Source organism: Mastacembelus armatus, chromosome 16, assembly GCF_900324485.2.
Source record: "Mastacembelus armatus chromosome 16, fMasArm1.2, whole genome shotgun sequence".
Lineage (NCBI taxonomy): Eukaryota > Metazoa > Chordata > Actinopteri > Synbranchiformes > Mastacembelidae > Mastacembelus > Mastacembelus armatus.
The window spans coordinates 3,256,498-3,278,687 of NC_046648.1; the positions used below are offsets into that span (position 1 = coordinate 3,256,498).

General features: G+C 39.3%; 1 protein-coding gene across 2 annotated transcripts in view; it reads left to right on the forward strand.

Annotated features, from left to right (window-relative positions):
• cdkal1 (CDK5 regulatory subunit associated protein 1-like 1) overlaps positions 1-22,190 on the forward strand; it is a 357,840-nt gene that overhangs the window by 321,029 nt on the left and 14,621 nt on the right. For both annotated transcript variants that reach the window (XR_003294900.2, XR_003294899.2), the window contains exon 18: positions 14,051-14,113. The gene's annotated coding sequence lies outside the window, so the exon portion shown is untranslated. The remainder of the gene's footprint in view (positions 1-14,050; positions 14,114-22,190) is intronic.

The window sequence follows — 22,190 nt, forward strand, 5'->3', positions numbered from 1 at the left end:
GTTTGTATAACCTTACCTGTCTGAATGCATGACATTGTTTGTGTCTGTGAACATGTGCAGATTGTGTGATTACGTGTGCAGACATACCCATTTGTCTTAAAGTATGTGCATGTATTTATGCCCAGGTCTCTCATTAAGTCAGAAATTATCAGGGTGTGGACAGGGGTTTATTTTTCAGTCCAGAGAATGAGTGCCACATGCACATAGAAAAGCAGAAGATTTGGCACAGGGAGTGTTTTTGTTTCCTTCCTCTGTTCAGTTTACAAAAGATGCCAGAAAAAGAGGGCTGAGCTGTACAATGCTCATGGCAAAATAACAAGAAAGAGCTTTTACTTTTTGCAATTAAATTGCATTTTCTTTTTGCTAATCAAATAATTTCCTTGTGTGGGCCTATGAATTCATGAAGGCATGCTACCAACCTTAAGTTAATTCAGAACAATTTAAACAAGTGCTTGCATCATTTGCTCTGCTGTAAACATTTACTTGTGCCCTCTTTAAACTTTCTTCCTGACTCCATTTAAACGACAGATGCTGATAAAACTACTCAGCTCTCTGCTCTCTTTTCTCTCGCTAAACCTAGCCAGCTGCCTGCCCTCCACTGTTGACCTTGTTATGATGAACACTGTGGTATGTATGTGTGAATGCACGCATGTATGTGTGTGTGCATACATGTCAGTGTGCTTTCAGTGCAACCCTTGACCTTCTGTGACTGACAGGCTAAATCTAGCCACCCTACCTCTCTCCCTTGTTCTCGACTCATTTTCTCCCCCGTGTTTCCTGACTGATAGCCTGTCAGTGTGATACCCTGTCAGTGGGACAAGATTTCAGGCTAGGACATTATGTGTGTGGGGAGGTGGGTGAGTGTATCAGACAGGGAGGGAATGAAAGCACGCTCAAGTGTTGATAGGTGAAGGTGTGTGCTCACGCTGAGGAGGTCACAGAGAAGATACAGTCCAGACGTCTCAAAATAATAACCTATACACTTGTAAAGTTGTGTGTTTCACTTTGTGTGCATGTGTGTGTTTGTGTGTCCTGGGAAAGAGTATCTGGTAAGTATTTAGTCAGGCTTTGACCTTTGACCCTCTCCTTTGACCTACCACATCCTGTTCAACTGGGGATAAGATGGTCACACATTCAAACATATGCACACCCACAACCCCCCTACCCACACAAACTGTGGTTTAAGAGGTTTGTGTTTTTGTGGGTTTAGCGCAAATTCAGAGGTTTAGACATTTTCACTAACTTCAGCAGGTCAGTATAGAAAAATGTGCTAACACCTGTTAGTTAAGCAGCTGATGTATAAAACACGCGAACTGTTCAATAGGGGCAAAGCAATAATCAAAGTATGAAAGTAATACATAATGGTACGAAAAGAGGAAGTGAGCCACATACAATGGGAAGTTGCTTGCTCCTTTGTGGTAACACCCAGAGCTTTACCTAGACATTTTGTTTTTGTGTGTGTCCATGCATACTGGACAGTAGCATTATGATATATATGCAGTAATTCCTGAAAGTATTGTGGTTGCATTGCTGTAACCGTTGTACACAGCAGACTTTAAGTCTTCTGGTGATACTGCTTTTGTTGCATGTATTAAGAATGAACAAGAAATTTATTATTAATTTGTTATTATAAACATGGCAGCTGTGATGGCAGTATCATCCCAACATCTTTTTTTTTCACGGATGTTAACGGATATCTGTGTATGGAAGCCAAACAGCCTCTATCCTTAATCCCATGGTGAACACGGACTTCCTCCCCTTTAAAGTTTCTTTTCTTTGCCACAGGCTGGCACAAGAAATGATTCATCTCTTCAGCAGTTCTCCCATACTGAGGTGTTTATTGTTCTTACAACATGTCTCTGTAAGTAGCTTATTCAACAACTACAGTACTACATAATTACAAAACATGTTTGAGAGCTAATTAAAGCAGCTTTATGTGCAACAATATGGCAGCACCTTTTAAAATATTCTGATGACGTGTGTTTTGCTTCATAGAAGAAGGCGGTGCAGTGTATGTGTTGGTTTGTTGAGAAATCATTCATTCCTTGATACAGTTTCCCCTGTGATATGGCTTTTTATTGAATATAGTATATGCTGTCCATGTGGGATGTTCTTTAAGTTCCCAAATGTGTAAGTTGTCAAGGTTGCAGTTGTGTTCTGTTCAATGTCAGCTTACACCAGACTTGAACCTGGTGACCTTCCACTTTAGGAAGAGTGACCTTTGACTTTTGGAGAAATGACCTTTGAGCTTAACAGGTCCTAATGGTGTGGGGAGGACTGCTGACAGGAGGCACATGGCAGCACACACATACATGTAGAGGCAGACAGACATGACACGCTGCTGCTCAGACATTGAGTCACACTAAAAGAGTGGAAGGCCTGATGAGTGACAGGAGAACCAAGGGGACACACACAGGAAACTGCTGAGACATGCAGATCTCGTCATTTCCATGTTTATGGACACATCAGACATACTAAGGCAGATTTTTTTCATGTTCTGTTTGCCAAACTTTTAGCCAAGTTAAAACTGGCTATTTGACAAAGGTGTCCCTGGTTTTGTCTCCGCAGAACTTCAGGTCAACCTGACTTTGTCTTGTTACTGCTGTTTGAGGACATGTATACAAGTTTGCACAAACTCCTGAATAAAGTGCTTGTATACTCCACATGAATATACCTTAATTGGGTTTTCTGAAGGTTAAACTGGACACAAAGTAATTTGTTTTAGTCTTTGAGAGCTTCCTTTTTCTAAAATAATGAGGGTCTTAGATTACCCTTTACTAAACCTCCCCAGTAGTCCACAGATGGCCTTTCAATTACCAAGCTAAAACATGCAGAGTGGCAACGCATGGCATTATCAATGAATTTGCAAGAGGGTCCACGTTCTCAGGTCCTTATAGGAGGCAACACGCAAGCAACACACACATCCACCATTTTTGGATGTGCACAGGCACACCACGAGCATGTGGTGTATGTATACACACTTGTGCACAGCTATGGAAACACATACTGTATGTAAACACACACAGCCAGATTACTTTGCTTATTTGCTGAGCATGCAATCTTTGTTGGGGTCACTGCACCTCACCCCTGCATTGCCCCAATCTATAAAACTAGCCCTCTGGGACCCACTCAAGGGTAGAGTGATCTGAAGTTAGTTACTGTGTTGCTGCTGAGTCATTCACATTGTACTGATGAGTTCAGATTTAAAATGCCTGCGGTATGCAGCAGTCGAAGTCAGATTCTGAAACTATCCACTTATCTATGTGACATCAGACCATTTTTTCCTCTGATTTGCCGTCATAACTGCATTTGGCAGTGCATATTACAGTCACCACAGAGAGTCTGAGGCAGAAAATCAGATGTTTTCTCAGTGCAATAAGCAATGAAAAACTCCACCGCAGTTGCTGAATGAATCAAAATGCATTCAAATGGTTATCCTGTAACTTTGCCATTGCTGCCATGTAGTGTTCTTGATTAAAGCACTTTGAGCCAACCAGGAATCAAACGGTTCAGTGACTGCTGAGATGTCTCACCTGTGTTAAAATGCTCTCTCATTTTAACATTTTCTTTTTTGAACTTCTACAACTGAACATTGTGTATGGTAAAGCACTGAAATGTGATAAGCTTTTTTATTATATTTGCACTTGTTTATACATAATCTATAGAATACATGATGCTAAACGCAAAAGCAATTACAGAAAATCTTGGTGATTGTTAGATCAGTTAAATACTACCTCTAGCTGCTTTTAGTATTTGCCTATTTTTTCAAAGACTCGAAACATGACATGACAAGGAAGTTGTGAAAAGCTGTATGCATGCAAGCCCTACTGTTCAGGAATATATAATTCTCTATTCATATGCTAAAAGACATTTGAGATTGAGGTTTTAAAGGCAGATATCCACCAGGGAGTTGAGGGCTACCGGAGGGTAGCTGCATAATCAGCTCCACCATCAGCTAACTGATGATCTGCATAACAGAGATGGGAGTTCTGAGTCAGTGTATGTCTTTATCTGTAGTGTGTGTGTGGCTGTGGTGGTAGGGGTTCATCCTTTTATTTGCATGGTTGTGTACATGTCTGCATGTGTCCTATCTGCATGTGTATGCATGACCAGGGTCTATATCTGTATGTTTGTTTGTGTGTGTGTGTGTGTGTGTGTGTGTGTGTGTATATACATGTATACATGTGTGTTGGGGCACTGACCTCTTTCCTCACAGGGTGAACAGTCCCCATCTCATTAGGGAAGAAAATGTGAGACAGACAGGAAAGGAGAGAAAGAATAAAAAAAAAAACAGAAAATGGGGAGAAAGAAAGCCAGGGAACAGCAGAGATTGGTGGGCACAGAACCTATTATGTGGACAAAGGTCATTCATCTATTACAGCAGAAAGCAGGAAGGGCCATGGCATAGGAGATCATGAAGTTTGCTCATTCCCATAAAAAAACAGACACACACATCTCCCATCCTCCTCCATGGGGTATATGTCACAATCCAGACTTGACTGTGCTTTAATTGAATCAAGAAGCAGCATGTGGGTATTTGAGGTTTAACAGGTTAAGAAAGGGGGGGGGGGGGGGGGGGGGTGGATGGTGCAAATGTGTGTGTGCTGTGTGTTCAGATAGACTCAAAATCTCATAGTTTGGTTTCGTGCGTGTAAAAGTGCACCCAGGGCACTGTCTGTATACATGCTGTGTGTGTGTGTTTGGGTGGGGGGTTGCATGCATGTGTGCAGAACACATGTGTGTGAGTACATGTTAGTATGGGATTACTCAGACCTCTAGAGTTTTGATCCAGCCTTTATGACACATTAGGCAAGTTGAGGTAGATTTTAACTTAGAACAAGGTCGCTGCTTTTCCCTCAAAATAAGATTAATATAAGAAGAAAGAGAAGGGAGGAGGAAGGCTGTCAGAGGACATGCAGCAGAAAATCAAAGGACGATATATAGCTCTGGTTATTGTACATATCGTATTTAAGTTATTAAAGGATATTGAAGTCATACTCTAGAGGAGCAGGAAAAAAAGATTGGTGTGCGAGAGAGAGAGAGGGTTTGAGTGATGGATAAATGCTGAGTGGATGTCATGGTAATCCCAGAAAAAAAAACAACAAAACACTAAAGTACAAAGTCACCACAACAGAAGACCTAAACCTCACCAAAGCCCACCACCTTACAATCAGAGACCGGCGCGGTTTATCTGGCAGGAGGATCTTATACTTATTACAGTCATAATCTAAACTTCTCCTGTGATCATGTTGCAACACTTAGACCTACACATGCCTAAATCCCCAGGTTCCTTAACCATTTGTGGCACAGATTTGGCTTTTTCTAAAATACACAATTCCAGTGGGACACTTCCGGTGTGTTCTGGTGTCTTATTCCTAGTCCCCTGTCAGAGTTTAGATTGCTGAGACATTTACACTGTCTGATTGAATGGTTACATATAGCTCATATAGGTTACAATAGGATCACTGCAGATGTTATCCATGGATCTATATTGCCTCCAAGAAAGTAAGAGATGGATGGATTCGGGAGGAGAGGTTAGATCGATGGATATGGTGAGATGAAAATACAGAGAAACAGCCAAAGGGAAACAGAGCATTGGACCAAGAAACAGGCAGACAGCAAAGACAGAGATAGAGTGAGAGTCAGAGACAGAAAAAAGAGAGGGAGAGATTTAAAGAAACCACAACAGAAGCCCAAAGCCCAGTAAGTCTCCTTCTCCTTATGATGGTGGGGTGTGGTGTTGGGGATCTGGCACAACTTCCTTCAGTACAGCCCCTCTCTAACCATCTCATATATACACCCAGTCAGGGACAAAGTCAGCACTAACCACATCACAACATTTGTGCATTTGTGTGTGTGTGTGCGTTTATCTTTGTGCATGTGTGTGGCTAGCTCAGCGGCTCCCAAGCCCACAGAAAGCATATGCTGTCTGAGCATGTCAGAGCTGCCTCTTGATCTCATCTTTCTTTTTATTGCCTAATCCCTGTCTCTCTTCTCGTTCTTAACTTCCAACTTATGTACCCCTGTTTCCGTCATTCATCTTCTCTCTTCAGCCCCCAACATCACTCTCCATATTCCTCTTGAGTTGTTCTGGCAACATTAATTTTTTTTTTCCTATTCATGTCAATAAATGCTGTCCCTTTTTCAGGCTTCTCACACATTTGCCTTTCTTTCTGGGTTTGATGTCTGTCTAATACACTGAACCTTTCATAGTGTTCCTGTTTGCTGGTGATTTGCTGTGTTTCACATAGTGGCCAATGAACCATATGGGTCATTCATGCATTGTTCCAGTGGTTTGAGAGGAGCCGATGCTCTACATGAATGTTTTCCCTGGTTTACATAGTGGCTCAGCTCTTTGGTAGCACATGCTCACTGTATGATTACAAAATGCTGTCTGTTCCACTCTTCATACCCAGCTTTGTAAGTCAAGTCTCTTTTACAATCTGTTTCCCTTTAAATTTGCCTGTCCCTCACTTTCCATCTCATTTTATGAAAATGAAATCAGGCAATCAAGACACATTACCATCGTGCTGACATGACATATTCTCACTCTTGCCTAAGCATTCATAGAAGGTAAAGAAAATGGAAAAATATAGCATAAACGCTGTTTAATAAAAATAGTATATCTTGAAAGGATTTGCATGTTTCATAGCCCAGCCAAAGTTGTGCAATCACTAAAAAACTAAAAAGGTGTTACCACTGACTGGCGTCCAATGTACTATTAGCATCAAAAACATGTTGCTTCCTTCATGAACTTTAAGACAAATTTAAGCGCTTGGATTACCTTCAGCAGGATCAAAAGTGTAAGCTGCCTGAGACTGAAAAGTTCCCATCCATGCTTCCATCCTCTATACCTACTTGTAGTATGAATCTATACTGCGAATAGCAGCAAGACAAGTAAGTGCAGGGGCACAGATGATTTGACTTCTATCTGTCTTGCCTGGAGGCAGCTGGAGACAAACTGTCCTGCCATACTTTCCTAAACAGAAAAGGAAGCTTCATATGTTCTGACAGAGTTGTGAACTTTAGATTAACTTTTTAATTCATTTTATTTTTTATTGTTTTTGGAATGCACACAGGAAAGCTGTGTGCAGCAGGTGTTGTCTTTCTCTATCCTGAGATATATTGTATCATCAGAACAACAACTTCCAAACTACTGGGTCAGGTTTTCTAATACTCCTGTGGTTAGAAGACAAACTTCTTTGAGGGCAGTTTATAGTTCTGTTTGTGTCAGTCTTTCCAATATTCAGGTATTAATATACTCAATCATCTTATGGAGTTCAAGCTTTCAACTCTATCGCCTTGAACCAGTCTTTGACATTAATGAAATAAACTACAGCAGAGTCTTTTGACTCTATGGGCCAGATTTCTGCACAAAAAAAGCTGGGCTCAAATTTCATTTAATTTGTGCACACAATCTGCCTGTAATTAGTGTCTAATTTATCGAGGCAGCATATAATTACACAATCAGTGACTAGGACTGTGTTCTAGGTACATTATGAGGATGAAGGAGGAGCCAACTGTGGGCGTCTCCAGCTCCAGTTCATGTAAACAGGAGGAGTTTTGCAAAACATTTCTGGAAGAAGCTGCGTATATGGCACAAGCTCGTGATTTGATGCTCATAGTTATAAAATTATTTCTTTGTTACAGTCATAACTTTTTTCTGTAGATTTTTTTGTTTGTTTTTTTTTGACACTCATGAATCTAGCTGCCTTGACTGTAAATGTATTGAAGCAGTACTCCATCGAGATCCACCACCAGCTCCAAAAGCTCCAGTGCTTAACGGCTGCTATGTATAAGTCTTATCCCCTTCACCAGCCGTCCCTCTCACCACCCATAATTGTGAAAATTAATGTGTTTCCATGCTGGTTCAAATGCCTATTTCTGTATCAGTTGTGGTCCAACCTCAGTTCTTTCCCATTCAAACGCACCCACCACTACTGTGCATGAGTCAGGTTCCTTTTGCCATTTATAAACATTGTGCTGAGCAGACAGTCTCCCATAAATGTCTGCATCTGTCTCAACCCGTTGGCAGATATCTTACAGCAGAGGTATTAAACCTCTCTTTAACCCGCCACTGAATGTAGCTGGACTATTTTCACTAACACTAGGTCATTAAAAGATATTAGGAACTATATAAGCAAAGTAGTAATTATCTGCTTTACACGTGTTCTCTTCCTTTCATGCCATCTTGCACCTTACTTTCTGTCTCTGCCTTGGTCAGTGTCTCTGACTCTTTATCTGACTCTGCCTGTGTGTTTGTGGTGCTGATAACTGTATGAGTCAGGCCTTCTGGTATGTTTAGTTGACATTTTCTCTCTCTCAGTCAGGTCCTCTTGGCCATTTAGTAGACTGTGAAGCTGACAGACGATGCCCATGAATGATGAATGATGACTGGAGGTCTGTCTGGTGCCAACAGAATGCATAATGTAACAGATACAGTGATTCCAGTCCTTCCATGGTGCAGTTACTGTATCATACCATGGGCAGATCTACCCTTGAGAAAAGTGTGACCACTTAAAGTGGGAATTGACAGAAAACAACAGTTCAAAACTGGAATCCAAAATGACGAGCATTATAGAGTCCTCAAATAAACTGAAACTAAATCAAATGAACTCTGGATAATGCTTTAAGTACAGTGATGTTAGGAGTGGTAATTTATTACTATTTAATTTCTAATAATAAGTAGACTTCAGTCTAATTTTTATAGTAGATTTATGAAACAACCAGTGCCCAAAACCTTAAATGATTAATGCGGTTTGGATTTTACCCCTAAAACCATTCAGTTTACAAATTGAGCTGTAAAGTGCCTCCGATCTATTCTATTCCACCCAGTGAATATTGTTTCTAACGCTCTCATCCTTCATTTTTTGATTTTCAAAACGGAATATGTTTCAAAGCAAATGTTTATCTGTTACTGTGTACAGTGTGTTTCTCTGTGTTTGGCGGAGTAGGTGGACACAGACGTGTACAGTATACAGTAGGGGAGGGAGAGAGTTAGGACAATTGCAGGGGCCCACAAATAAGGATTGTAAATATATGTGTTGTAGTGCAGAAGCATGTGCAGTTATGCTGATGTGTGTCTCTCTCTGTGTATTCGTAGTATGTAGGTCACCAATATATTCCTGATGAGGTCTAGTCCTCTGGAGAACTCTACAGATATGAGGGCCTAAATTAGACACTATTATCTATGCGTGTGTGTGTGTGTGTGTGTGTGTGTGTGTGTGTGTGTTTTTGTGTGTGTGTGTGTGTGAGAGAGAGAGAGAGGAAAAGATCATTATAGGAGAGAAACCTCACAGATGTTCAGTTTTGTGCACATGCATGCTTTTAGATGTAAAGAGCATTATCATGAGTGTGTTTGTCTGTGTGCGCGCGTAGGTGTTAAACTGCAGGCTATTTCGGACGTCATTTCTTTGTGTGTGTCTGTGTATGTGTGTATGAAAATGACACACCAGCATCATCTGACAGGCTTGTTGCCTGTTAATATAGACCTGTACTATTGACAGTAAACCTCTTCCATCTAGTTTAATGACTGTTGGCTCAGAAAAACTGTCCATTTCACTGTAACCAAGCCAAACTGCTAATAATAATAATGTGTCTAATGGCACAGCACTGACCATGTGTTAAGAGGTCGCTAACTGTAGGAAATACATCCATAAGGGATGTGTTTGCAGCCTGAAGGATGGAAAAAGTTGATTTCATAATAGTAAAAAATATTAAATTATTCCACTGTGCTTCTTAGCTAAAAAAAAGTCAAGGTGACTTTTCATGGCAGCTGAATGTTTTAGCAGACATGATTTTTGACTGCTGTGTCAACTCTAACAATTATTTAATGTTTACCTTTTATACTTTTTGTAAGCATTTTTCCATGGCTGCCTGTTAAGGGAGCAAGGGCAAAGAAAATGAGGTTTTATTTGAACATACCCAATTATGCACTTTATATCACATCTTCTAGAAAAACGTGGGTTTCTGCATAGCTGCTGAGCTAATATAGTTTGTTGAAACATTACATGTAATCCCCCTTCATTTCAGCATGTCTACATTTCCAGCCACCCTACTGTCTGTAACTCGCAGGGACAATACCACATGCATTCAATCTGTCAAACCAATTTGGACTTTTGCAAGAGCTCAGCCCAGAAGTTACATTCAACCTGAGAGAGATGAATAGGAGTGAGAATGTCTACCTTTGAAAGACTTCATGCTTTGACCAAATCATATGCTGTCACTCCTCAGCTTTAGAAGGCCTGCACTTTTCATCAAAGCCCTTGATGGCTACCTTTCACAGTGCTGTCGAATATGCTCTCAAAAGCTTCCCTCCCGCCTTTCCTCCCATCCCCTCCCAAATCTCTTTCTTCTCCCCTCCGATGTCGGCTGCCCCTCTTTCGTGCCTTTCCTTCCCCCTCCCTGAATCCTTCCATTTCCCTTGTCCTTAATCCCTTCTTCCCTCCTTCCCTCCTCAATCAAACCCTCAAATCCCTCTAGTTTTTTTTTTTTCTCTGTGTATGTGTGACTTCAGTACTGTCAAGGTAGATGAAGCAAGAGAAATTCAGATTCATCACAGCCATAACCTGCCATGATAATACTATTCTTCCCATGTGGTAGCAGGCTGATGTTACTGCCCTTTATTTGCATATTTGTTTCCATTTTGTTTTTGTTTTTTTTTTGTTTTTTTTGATGAATTATTTACTGTGGAATGAAATGACAGCAGAGATCACTGATGATTGCTATTGTGGGTAGATGGCTGCCTTTCTCCTGTTTATTATTATTCCCTTTTTCCTGATTTTCAATCAAAATGTTCACTTACCTTCCCTGTTGACAGCAGAGTTAGAAAAAGCAGAAAACACATACACACACATATTATATTTTAGACTTGCTAGTGCCAATGATTGCAGAGAAGAAAACAGCAGGACAGAAAAGAGGAGCGAAGGCAGAGAGGGGAGACTAAATGGGGAAAATACTGTAAACACAATTGTGCTGGCAGGTGAGTGAAAACAAATCTTTCTTTTCATTGTCTGACAAATGAAGAGACTAATAATTGATAATAATAAGACAAACAGTTGAACGCTGCATCTTTTGATAATTTTGAATTCAATTAAATACAGTCAAATGAGCTATAGGACTTATATTTGCACTGGAGATGTAATTGCACAAAAACGATGTCTTAAAATTATAATTGTTGTGTCCACAAGTGCCTTGAATATAAGCCTCAAAAGCTGTTTTCAAACTATGTACCAGATATCTACTGCATGTACACACAATTATATACACACTGCCAGCCTGTCCCTATATTGTCCTTTCCAGGAATAACAATGCATAATTCATGTCCTGAAGTCTTGTCTGCAGACAAAAGTCAGCGTTTGCATTTATTATTTATTGAAAACAGCTCACATGATGAATCCTTTAAGAAACAGAGCACTGTACCTATTTCTTCTCCTTTTTCTGTTTGTGCTTTGGCATATGTTTGAGTGGGTTCATTAGCAGAGATGAAGATGTAAAAAGAGGAGAGGAATGGCAAGAGAAAGAGGGGGATAGGAGGAATGAGAGAGGAAATTAGGCCAAAGGATAAAGAAATAATTTTTGTACAGGTATAAATTAATGAGATACTTCATTGTGAGATAATTAATTTAACAATGAAATGCTTTAGGGACTAATTTAGAACTTTCAGGACTTCATCACATTGATACAGTAAAAGTTTACTAGTTCTACCCCATGGATATTTGAAAATACTTAATTGCATTGCGAAACCTTGAGGTAATGGGTTTTTGTCAGTGTGTACTATTCTAATCTTTTTTTTATTGCTGTCACAACAGTGCTACACTTCAGCAGAATTAGTACAAGAAAAATCACTAGCAAATATGGACACACACACACATGATTTTAGTTTCACAGTTTCACTTGTGTGGACAGTTTGTGTTAAGGATGGGAGGCAAATTATAGCAGAGGGAAAGGAGCATTTGCCATCCTGTGCTAATGCAGCCCTCATTTGTTCCACAGTACTTTCATTTTTTTTCTTCTCCTCCACCCTCTTACCATCCATCACTCATCTAAGGCATGAGGTATTGTCTTCTTGGGACATTTTATATTCAGTCTCCCCTTAGATGGGTGGATGCACACATACACACGCAGTCATTTTTGTTAAATCAAAAAAAATCTAATCTGATTTAGCAAAGGTTGAATAATTGATGTGTTATGTTAAAAAGGAATGAAATAATCATAGCCTGTTGGATGTTGGAAGAACATCAAACCCAGAGTTGGAGCTTGGCAGACTAGGCTGAGCAGGGTAGGGTCCTTATGTATTTGGAATAGTTGCCCTGTGAAATAATAATGAATAGCAAAGAGTTAGGGGATTAGGAGATTTTTGTTCTGCATTGTGTCGGACATGTGCATGCCCACCCTTGTTTCTTTATAGCATGACCAGGATCTGTCCTGCATTAATACAGCAAAATATTCTTAGAGTAGTTTGGTTTGGAGGACGGGGAAGCATTCCAGTAGGTCTGCAAAAATGGATAAATGACTGCCGTAGAAAATGACACCAGGATCAGAAGTAGTGCTGAGCTAATGGGAAGATGTTGGTGCTACACTACTAGCAAAGCATCTGTAAGGCTGCAACAGCTCACTAAGCAACTGGAAGTCGATAAAAGCAAAATATTACTTTTCCAGAAGTCACTTCATTTTTACAATGCTAAGATAAAAATCTTTCGAAACAGATGTCTTGTAACATGAAGTTAGTTTAATAAATTGCACTTCTAAATAAACTGATGTAGCAGTAGGTGTGAACTCAGTGTGAAAATTAACAAGATTTTTATTTTTAAACTTTCTCAGAGCACTTACTAAAGAAGAATACAATATTTTTGTCCTTTTATTATCTTTTAGCAAACACCTTGACAGACCATTACAGACTAAATAATAAGTATGAGTAGTGCTAAGTTGTGACCACACATAATTGACATGGCATTAAAGTAGAATAATATCTGCTTGTTTGCAAATGCAGTCGCAAGTGGGCCTCATTTTCATGACTATAAAAGTCAGCTATGAATATATACATACTGTGCATCTTTTTATTGATGCACACCCACACACACACACACACACCACTATGCATCATTGCTTTAAATGGAACCATGCATCTCTGACTGATATTTTTTCATAACTGAATGAAAGCAGTACAATATAGATTTCCCCATATAGCAGCAGAGGGTAATAAATGTTTATTATTATTACCTGCCGCTTCAGTTTCTGCATTTCCATCCACCAGTTCCAGTTTATCTTTAATGAATGATCCCAATGAATGAGATGGGGTCAAGCGGTGCATGTGCTTGTTCTTTTGCTGTAGAAGTTTGAATTTAAATGTTATAGATACTTAGAGGTGCTGTACATAAAAATAAAGGGTGCACCGCGAGCAACATGGTGTATTGCTGGAGAACGCAGAGTCTCTTTAAAAAGAATAAAGCCTAATTTTGACTTGTTTCTTAGAATGAAAAGGATCAGATGATAAGAGGCTTATTTAGGGTAGTTACCCCTCTGAATGACCATGTGACTGCGTGAGGAAGAAAGAGACAAAATTTTAAGTAAGTTGTCCATAACTATGCATGTTGAAATCGATTTGATTCACCAAAGGATTATATCAAAAATGTTCAGTATTCTTTAATAGACTACTTAGAGATGAACAGCTCCCCAAAGGTGACGCCACCATATGTCAATCACCCCTGGTGGCTTACTGCAGTATGGGTCATACAGTAAATCCTGCCACATCCAAGTTTGTTTTACGTTTAAGAAAAGGGTGTTATTTCAGATTTATTGATAGCTTTGATTGGTGGTCTAATATCATGGTTCCAATATGGTCCTGCACAGAAAGTGGTTTACGTAGTGGCAGAAAGTGTTGACATGACATCCATCTATACAGTTTATGAGCTTAACTAATTTGAAAAGTAATGTCTTATCTGTGTCTTCTTGCTTTAACCAACACCTCCATGCCATTGAGCCCTCTGCTTAGAAACACTGTTCCACTTGGAGGGCTTATTTTATTAATTCACTGTTACCTCTGTTACAGGCCCTCTCTTCTGTACTCCACATTGCAAGAAGACCACCCCTTAAGGATTTTCCCCTTCACCAGGTAACCACAAAGGAACAAAAGAAGCACATTATCCACATGTACCACATACCCCCTAACATCCTTGTGCGCACACACACACCAGCTTTCTGTGCTGACCACCAGCGCAGTGGGAAACACACACACACTCACGCTGCATATTATCTTTAAGAAGTGTTATACACTAGTGACCACCAACACTGGGCCTCAGTGTTCTATAATCCACACTCAGGCTGAAAAGACTGCTCCGTGCTATGCAAGGGATTACACTGTCAGATTAATGCGAGTTTTAATTTGAGTCATTGTAAAAGCCCCTGGTAATAAAAATAGATGTAGGAAAGAATACCACTGCTTCTCTTTGATGGCAATATAGGTGAACAGATTAAGATGACCTATAAGTAGTTTTTCTTCCCAAACCTATTGAAATCATAAGTGTGAGCATGTGTTTATGATTTAGCTTTAGTGATGGTGCCTTTACCAGTAGAACAGTCACATACATACAAACAGTGCCACAACAGTGAGAGAAAGGCAGAAAGGAAGAGATGAGGTTAAAATGACAGGGAAAATAACAGAGACTGGCCCAGAGAAAATTTGCAGCAGTGTGATGAAAGCTTGATGAATTGCAATTGTGCATTGTGATTTCATCTATATGACAAACAACCAAACCCTAGAATCGCAGTGTTCGCTGATCATTTTACTTTAAAACCACAACTTCAGAACTGAAATCCCTGGGTGGAGCATTAATCAATCTATTAGATTAAAAATAAAATATATACTTGGCAGCCGTCACAAACAACAGAGAGGAATCTGAACATTGATCATTTTACCCCTCTGTCTCTAATTCAAAGATTGGAGAATTATGAGAATTCCACCAATGGCACAAATTGACAACAGCTGTAACATTTGGCTTTTGTGCTGGCTCCACTCCAATCTCATTTTTATCAAATAAATAATCACTGCTGAATTACAATATACAATTTTCTATTCTCTGGATACCTAAGTTCATCCAAAACCTGCGTAGACACGTGAATAATCAGTAAATTTATTATTAACAGTTTTAGAATTTTCTTGACATCCACCTGACTTGTATGGCTGCTATTAATTATTTCATCATTGCTTTATTTGTATTATGTCTATACTTGTGTTTTTTTTTATGGCTACCAGCCTCTCAGAAAGCACTTACAATCACCTCAGAGAACCATTTACAGCTTTTATTCTGCTCTTTTTGAATAAGCAGTTCTCATCACGCTGTGCTTATATTATTATACAAGCTACTATTACCACACATTTCGGGGCAGCAGTGATTGATAAACAGGGACCATAGAAAACAAGGGAGAAAAGGCTTTACAAAGGAAGAATATGGACTGGTTTACCCTTGATTAACAATGTATAAAGTTAGTCAGTACTAATGAGGCGCTGCTATTGGAGGAAACCAAGGGGAGGAAGTCAAATTTGGATCGGTGCCTGTCGTTTTTGTTTTGGCCATAAGCTGTGTATTAACATTCCTGACCCCACTCTCATGCATAGCATAATTAAAAACAGTTTTCTATTTTGTACCCATTGTACATAACTTTAATGACATCATCTGCATCCTCTATTTCAGTACACTACGACAGAAAAGATGAGTTAAACTGCAACTTCAATAGAAAAGTGGACCAAGTTATCTTGAGATAGAAGAAAAATTAATTAAATCGTAGACTGAAATTTTCTATCTTGACATCTGTCTGGCCATTCCCTTGCAAACATGATAAACTTGGACATTGTTACTAATCTAGAATATCTTTCCTGGAATGAGATCAGAAATGCAAAAAAAATAAATAAATAAAAGAGAAAAGTAACATGAGGGGTAAAATACCATGCCTTTTAGGAATAAAATATCCCTTGTCATGCTGAGATGTACATTTGAATATAGCTGCAAAAAAATGACATGTTTTAAGCACTAAATTGGGAGGTGCTTCAGAATTGGCAAATTGGGACATCCGTGCTGATATGGAGATGCTTTTGGCAAGGAGAGTGGCACGCCTCATGTATTATGCTAAAAAAATACACATTTGAGGGGAAACTGATGCTCTAAGTAGAAAATTGGGGTTAAATTGGCACATTCTCGCAGCTTTACATTAACTGTGCTTGAGTTATTTTTAGGGCGGTGACAGATGGGTGAGGGCTGACACTTGTTTTTGGAAGAGTTTAAAATTCAAACGTTCCTCATGTGTGAATGCAGACACCTGGGGTAATCAACCAGTTATATGTGTGTGCAAAGCTGTATTTACCCATAAGTCTGTCCAACCCTGCCTGTTTTGTCTCTCCCTTGCTATCTGGTGTCAGGTACACTGCCATATTTGATGACTGATTAAGAATCATCCTGGTAGAAAAAAGATAATCGTTGTTGCTGCATTTTTATAAAAACAAATTTAATTTATGGAGGCAAGGCATTTAATTCTGTTTGAGTTCCTGGTATGGCTGATCTCAGTGCGATTAAAAATTCATTCATTGGTAGTACCCTCCCACTCGTCCGTCCCCCCCTCTCCCTCCCTGTCTGTCTGCAGTGTGATCATTTTCTCAATGCTATCTCTGTCTCTTTGTGTCAGTTCATTTTACTGGCATGGGGTGTGAATCACTGTCTCTCTCATTGTTCAGTTTGTCTACCCTTTCATTCCATGTCTCTATTCCTCTCTTGCTACTCCCTTTAAAAAAAAAAAATCTGGCATGGAATCGAGACAGAATAGAGCCGGCTGTTTTTCTGACACCCTCTTCCTTTCTTAAATCAAAACCAACTGAGGTGAAATCAGGTTATTACCTTAGCTGTGTTTCTTCTGACTACCTCTCACCCATTCTTCCATTTTTGCTATGGGTCTATGAAATTCTACACTTCGCGGAGAAAAAAAAAGTACAGCTGGTCAGTCAGATCAACGGGTGTGAGTTGGCTTTGAAAGGGCATCGCTGCATAAATGAAACAGAAAAAAAATCATTTATCAAGTGCGAGATTGACGTTTTTATAGGAGTTTATGTGTGTTGATGTGCATATTCTCAGTGTCCCTTCAAACTTCATGGTTCATGCCTCTCACACATACACAGTCCCATCATGTGGGGTGCCTGGTCTGGTTTGTTGTGGTCAGATATTTATGATTTTCTTTTCTGCCTTCCATCTGAGGAGATAAATACGCATCATCCACAATGTTTGTCTGTATGTGATTTTAGAAAGATGGAGTTACATACAGTCTGAAAATGAAACAACTTTTGTACCATAGAAGTAGAGACATGGATTGAGAAAGAGGTGTGAACCTGTAGGGGATGAAGGAGCGTAAGAGGAGAAATGTTTGATAAACAAACTCCGGTAACTTGAAATAACTTCTCTAAGGAAAAGAGTGTGACAAAAATCAGGGTAATAAAGTGATGATGAAAGAGGTGGTGGAAAAGAGGACCTATAACTTGTGGCAAAGGTTAGAGAGCTAGAGCAAAAGAATGAGAAAGTGGGGATTTTTATAGCTAGCTAGCTCAAAACTGTTGTGAAGTGATGAATGGATGTGAACAGATGAAAGGAGTTACAATAAATAGGACAGACTAAAGAGTTGAAGGAGAACAGCCCAAAACAGCAAGGACAGTCAGTAAACAGCATGGCAGAGTGTCAAGCAGCCATACACAAGCTGTGCTAAAGACGGATGATAAAGGTGGGGGAATGGCTGTATGAGTGATGGATGATCAGCGATGATGACGGATGTATGAATGATTGGAAGAGAAGATAGAGAGGGAGAGTTGTAAAAAGTCTGGATAACCTCATGACAGGCAGAACTACAAGAGGAAGGATGGATGGGAAGTTGTTATGCAAAAGATAAAAGAAAGTCAGCATAAAGTAACCCTATTCAGTATCCTTGAAGTAGGACTGGGAGGTAATGAGAAAGTGACAGCTGGTAATGAAAGTAAGGTAACAAGACAACAACCCTCAGAAACTTAAGATGATGGAAATAGCGAGAGTGAATGGAGGTCAGAGAAGTAGAATAAGCAGCTGATGGAAAAGAAGTGAAGATGAATACAGTAAGATTAAATGGGATAGAAACTAAAATGATGAAATTGAAGCAAACAGATCTGATATAAGCTTTTCAATAATGCCACTTTTTGTGACGACCATGTAAATTGCAAAACTTTTTTTGTGAAGAATTGCTCTCTAAAAATAAATACAGAAATTATTTGGAAGTGCATGGGGGATGGCATTGTGCTGACAAGGCTCTGTGTGTCTGTACTTGTGTTTGCCTTTCTATTTGTGTTGCTGTAAGGCCCATTAGATGGGGTCAGACTGACACTTTTGTGCGTCTCCACCCTGCCAACAACAGCTCCACATTATAACAAGGGAACGCAATGAACACACTTAGAGTAACCACGTGTCCACAAGAAAAGCAATGAGGCCACCGCAAATGTTTAAAAGCAGTTTGAAATCGGTTCATTTAAGGCCAGTAGGCAAATCTTTTATGCCAAAACGGATTATTTTTCACTAAAATGTGACTCTGATTTATTCACTTGAAATATTTTTAGAGCCCAGCCTTGCATGCTATAGGGAAGTTCCTTTCCAGTCCAATTCACCTGATATGTCTTTGAACTGCGGAAAATTGGAGCACCTGGTTAAAAGCTGCACAAACATATGGAAAAAATGCAAACTTCAAAAAATAATTCTCCAGCTGACTCTGGTCAGGCTCAAACCATGACATTTTTGCTTTGAAGGGACCACTGAGTCACAGTGCTAACACGACAGATTGATTTGCAGAACAAAAAGTGATAGTGCTGTTAACTGTGTTTGCCAGGTGCGGCTTGAAATGTTGTTATTGTAATGTCACTTTTAGCCAGTTGGATTCTATTACACTGCTGTGTGTGCATACTGCGTTAACTACACAATTAACTACACAGTTTAATTGCTGTCCTTTGCTAATATTACAGTATCATCCCCACACTGAAATAACTGTTGAAGAATATGTTTCGCGTATCTGAACAAATTTTACCTCGGGATAAATAAATTACTTAAATTCCCTGCGACCTCCTTAACTTTGCAGTGAGGACCAAACAAGGCTCTGCTCTATTCATTCCAGCAGCGAATCCTCTTTCACCTGTGGAAATTGCTGTGTGTAAACAGATTGGGTCACACTAGCTTCATGTGGTAAACCACTTCCCTTGCTGGGAAAGGGTCTCCTAGGTAGAAATAAGCTAGTTCCTATTCACTGCAGGAAAGACATGTCGAACTGTAACTTATTGTAATTCTTTCCAGGTGGTGGGTTGATTGTATCATGTGGGAGCATGAACAGTGCTAAATAGGATGTATTCATTAATTTAGTCTCTTTAAACCATTGTTTTCATTTGTTTCATTTCTGTTACATGTGCAAATTGTATACAACTGTAATTAAAAAATACTACACACATTCTATAAGAACATCTAGGTATGTTAATTAAACTAGCTGCAAAAAATTACAAATATTTACAGATGATACTGCAGATGTGGTACTTACATCTATAGCATCTATGCACAGAATTACATTTAGTAATCCTCCATTAATGTAAATTAAATAATGTGCATAGGTATTATACACGAAAGTGTTCCTCTTCCTCCCACAGTACAAAGCCATGCAGGCTAGGTTGATTGGTGAAACTAAATTGCCTGTAGGTGTGAGTGCAAGCGCCAATGATTGTCTGTGTCTGTGAGTTAGGCCTGTGATAGACTGCTGACCTATCCAGAGTGCTGCTCAGCCAATGTCTAGTTGGATAAAGCCTCAAGGATAAGCGGGTATAGCTATTGGATGGATGGATGTAGAAATACATGAATAGAGTCATCAGTAATTAGACATGTCACACTGAGCTTAAAGTATTACTGCACTGAACTTGCTTTCTTATTTTCTTTGTTCTCCAAGGATCCAAAATTGGCTCCGTGCCTTGCAGGTTTATAAGCTCTCCATTACTAATCTGTGCCACAAAAAGTGAGTTGAATAGAAAGCTGAAAATAAATAAAAATAGTGGTAAACTAAAAGACCTTTTTATATGTATATAAAAGAAACTTATAAAATACACATTATGTCAGTATGGCAGATTTAAAAAAAAAAAAAAAAAGCCTTCCTCAGGACTTCATCTGAGGCACTTTTGTTGTGTTTCTCTGTGCTTCAGATCATCAGAATCTGGAAAGAGCCTGATTTGTAGTAAATACAGTACAGAAGCTGCTTTACTTGAAGTTACAAAAGATCTTCTTTCAGCAGTAGATGAAAGTCAATACAACTTCTACTCCTCTGCTTATCAGACTGATCATCTTAGAGATCATGTCAGAAAAGACCCCTTTTTAATTGGTTTATATCATATCTCAGAAAAACACACAGTTCCTTATCGCTTTGTCACATAATTTGATGTCTTTTTAATGAACGATATTGCAAACTCAGGCAAGATCCTAAATGCTGCTGATGGCATCTAATCTTCATGACAGATTGTTTTGGAGGCTGACTCCTCCTGATCCGCTTCGCTGGTATGTATGTTGCACAGCATAAATGTTCCATTAGGCAAGTTAGGCAAAATAGGAAGGTTTAAAAATATATACAAGTATTTTGACAATAATGCAGTGAGTATGGCATTAATTATACAGAAATAATCAAATATTTAGCACATATTTAAATATTAAAAGCAGTATCAACATTTTAAATGTATGAGTTGGTAAGATCATAAATACACAATGAGCTTGAGCTGCAAGAATATATGATGTGATGTGTGTTAGTGCTTTGGATGGATCATTTATATATCCTCTAAGCTTTTTAACTGTTTTATATAAGTGGCCTCACAAGGTCATTGCAGCCACTGTAATTTCCAGGCCTGACCATGTGAGTGTGTGTAGTTTGTGAATAGTAAGTGTGTGTGATAAAGAAGCATTCCGGCCAGAGTGGAGGCATGTCCAGGCTAGTCCACAGGCCGAAACACACAGGCAGTTAAGTTTCCATGACCTCAACGCCATGCTGCTCAAACATGTACTCGCACACATAAACAACAACATCAATGTTGTTTCTTCCTGTTGCTTGTCATCTCTCTTCCGTCTGCTGTCTTTCATCATTTGTCTTGTTGCTGCCTCCTGTCTCCAAATTATAACATTTTGTCAATTACACTTTAATTCATTGTTAAGCGACGGAGGAAAAAGCATATTGTGTTCTGTAATGGCACAGGAGTTCTGTCATCTTCAGAACAATTACATCAATTAGCTCACATTTAAGTGGTTTCCAGAGAGGAGCACCGTGGCTAATAACAATCCAATGAAGTGACAACCAACAAATTAATCTTATTCTAATTGCGCCGTAGTAGGTACAGTCAGTCAGTCATATTCGCCCTCTTTCACCTTTCTCTCTTGGTTTCAGCAAACAGTCCGCACTCAGTGGCCTGACTCGACACCTGTCAATCAATTATAAACCCGCCTTTCCACCCTTTCAGAGATGGAGGTCTATTCCAGTGTGTTGACATCACAGTCACATTCGAATTCTAACGTAAGACTGAGAAAACACCTTGTTGACTAGAAAATCACTACATGGAGAGGCAGCAGTAAGACAGATAGAAGGACAGGATAGAACATTTAAAGACATTTGTCTATTTCTCAGGTTTTTCAATTAATGGGATTCGTTTACATAAAAGACAAGGATCCATAACCAGAAACCTCCCTTTCATTAAAAACCTGAAAGCATGTTTGCAGCTTAGATGAGTTAAAAGAGAAAAACATTAATTCCCTACTGCAGTTTGTATGCTGCAGACTAATGATGGATCACTAGATCACTGTGGCAAATCTTAGGGCCTGTCTTTGAACTAACAGTTTCACAAGCTTAAGTGTTATGATACATGTCATGTGAGATTTACAGCATGTGCAGCTGTTGCACATGTTTACTGACAAACACATGCTATAGATTAAAGAATGGGGCTGAATCGTGAAACAATAATTCAACATTTTTCTATGAAAATATCCATCTAGTGCTTATCCAGAAACCACTGCATTTGTGATTTGCAACAGTGATGAGATCTTTCATTTGTCTCATTACTGTAACGTCCAACATTTTTCAAAGTTGACATATGCAGCCTTTTTACTGTGAGTTTAGGGCGCCTATTTGTA